Source organism: Sus scrofa, chromosome 17 (assembly GCF_000003025.6).
Source record: "Sus scrofa isolate TJ Tabasco breed Duroc chromosome 17, Sscrofa11.1, whole genome shotgun sequence".
Lineage (NCBI taxonomy): Eukaryota > Metazoa > Chordata > Mammalia > Artiodactyla > Suidae > Sus > Sus scrofa.
In genome coordinates this window covers 33935213-33938065 of record NC_010459.5, presented here as the reverse complement: position 1 = coordinate 33938065, position 2853 = coordinate 33935213, and positions in this window count along the sequence as shown.

The following is a 2853-nucleotide window of genomic DNA, read 5'->3' as shown; positions in this document are numbered from 1 at the left end:
CACCGGATTCTTAACTCACTGAGTGAGGGCAGGGATAGAATCTGCATCCTCATGGATACTAGTCGGGTTCAGCCCACTGAGTCCCAACAGGAAGTCCCATAATGTTTCTATTACTCGAGCTTTGTAAAGTCAGGAAAGCTGATTCCTCCAGCTCCATTTTTCTTTCTCAGGATTGCTTTGGCTATTTGGGGTCTTCTGTGTTTCCACATGCGATTTTACTTTCTTAAAAAATTTATCCTTTACAAGGTGGTTGAATAAATTTAGACTGTTCATTTGATTTTATTTATAGCCCTATTAAAACAGTTATAAAGACCATATAGCAATATAGACAAATATTCTGGATCAAAAACATTCAGTGGGGAAAAAAATAGAATGCAGTATCTGTACGAGGCTGTGATTACAACTAGAAATGCCTAGGGCAAGAACTGGAGGGGAAGGGGAGAAAACTGAAGCCTGATTTGTTACAGCGGTAGAATCCTGGAGGTTTAAAAAAACCCAACAACCCCTATTTACTATTATTCTGTTTTCTGTTATATATTAAAACTAAAAGAAACAAAGACCTGAATGGGTTTCCTCGTGCTCAAATTGCCACTGTAAAACAAACTGCCACAAACTTGGTGGCTTGCGATAACGGAAGTCCAAAATGGGTCTCACGGGATAAAACCAAAGTGTTCGCAGGGCTGACCCCTTCTGGCCCCGGGCGGGGGGGATTCCTTTCCTCTCCTTTTCCAGTTCCTAGAGACTGCGGGCATTCCTTGCTTGTGGTCCCTTCTGCCACCTTTGAAGCCTGCAGCATGGCATCTTCAGATGTCTTTCCATTCTCACATGTCTGACTCATTTAAGGATCCTTGTGATTACACTGGACCCACCTGCGTAATCCGTGACAATCTCCCCATATCAAGGCCCTTAACGTCATCCCATCTACAAAATTCCTTTTGCCATGAAAAGCACTCACAGCCTCTGGGAATCAGGATGTGGGCATCGCTGGGTGCAGGCCTGACCCTGATCCAGATTTCTTTGAACTTTAAGTTCCATGAGAACGAACAGCTTCCCTATGTGTCTGATTGTGAGAAGACACAACATGAGTTGATGCTGAAATTAAGTTCTCTACCAGGCAACATGGTGGTAGAAAAAATTAAAACAACTGTTAGCTCTGGGGGGGTGGTGGGGACGGACTGAGAAAGGGCGTAAGGAAACTCCCTGAGATGATAGTGACGTTCTGTGTTTTGACAGGGTTTCAGGACACAAAAGCATAAACACACACTAAATTCTAATGATATCTATTCAGGGGAAGGTGCAGTGATGCCTGCCATTTATTCTGAAATGTGATATAAGGGGACAGACTGATAGAGGGACGAATAAATATGTGATAAATAGGTGTGTGGCGACATGCTTACAGAATCTAGGTGGAGTGTATATGGGTGTTCACTGGAAAAATTTTTTGTTGTTTGGCAATTTTTGTAAAATCATTTTGGGAAAAATAAGACATAACCCTGAAAAAATACTCTGGTGACTTAAATTAATAAAGGGACAGATTAAGAAAATCATTAAGCAACTTCTTGAACCACTTCTCTGTTTAAAAGGTTCTTGGAGTTCCCTGGTGGCTCAGGAGGCTGAGGATCTGGCATTGTCACCACTGTGGCTCTGGTTATAGCTGTGGCGAAGGTTTGATTCCTGGCCCAGGAACTTCCAAATGCTGCAGGCGTGGCCAAAAAAAGTCAAAGTCTCTGCACCAGGGAAATTTCAGAGGCCATCTAGAAGGTTGTGGGACACCACTCTTTTTGAAGGGTGAATATTACTAGCACATACAAGGTAGGGCCAGGGAAGCTGCTGCAACCATCCAGACCGTCCACACAGCTAAAAACCTCCACACCAAGTGTCACCAAGGAACACCAGTTTAAAACCCATATCTTTGAAATTCCCGTCATGGCTCAGCGGCAATGAACTCAACTAGTATCCACGAAGAAGCAGGTTTTAACCCACTGGCCTCACTCAGTGGGTTAAAGATCTGCCGTTGCCATGAGCTGTGGTGTAGGTTGCAGAACGTGGCTCAGATCTGGTGTTGCTGTGGCTGTGGAGCAGGCCAGCAGCTGCGGTTCCAATTCGACCCCTAGCCTGGGAACCTCCATATGCCACAGGTGCAGCCCTAAAAAGCAAAAAACAAAACAAAACAAAAAACCAAATCTTCCCTTTGTAACATTTGATCAGTTAGCACATCTCTAACTGGATTGTGGCTCCTTTCTTGGGTTGTTCGCATCTCACTTCTTGGCAAGCGCAGAGAACCCAGCATAGAGCTCTACCCAGAACACACATTTAACACACATCTGATACAGGCAAAGGGTGGCTCCTGATGACCCCAGCCCGACCTCCCACTGGTTCCCTCCATGGCCAAGATGCAAATCTACTGCCCCGCAACTCCATCTCCCAAGAGGCCAGTGGGGGAAGGAGGTTCCTGCTGCAGTTCTTTTTTTTTTTTCATCTTTTTGCCATTTCTTGGGCCGCTCCCGCAGCATATGGAGGTTCCCAGGCTAGGGGTCGAATCAGAGCTGTAGCCACCGGCCTACACCAGAGCCACAGCAACGCGGGATCCGAGCCGCGTCTGCAACCTACACCACAGCTCACGGCCACGTGGCCACGCTGGATCGTTAACCCACTGAGCAAGGCCAGGGATCAAACCCGCAACCTCATGGTTCTTAGTCAGATTCATTAACCACTGCGCCACGACGGGAACTCCAAGTTCTTTTGCCAAGACACAACCTCCAAAATGACACCCCCATGATCACACCCCAACCCCACCCCCTTGCACCAAAGGTCAAGGTGAGGCACCTGAAAGTAACCACCATCACAATGAGC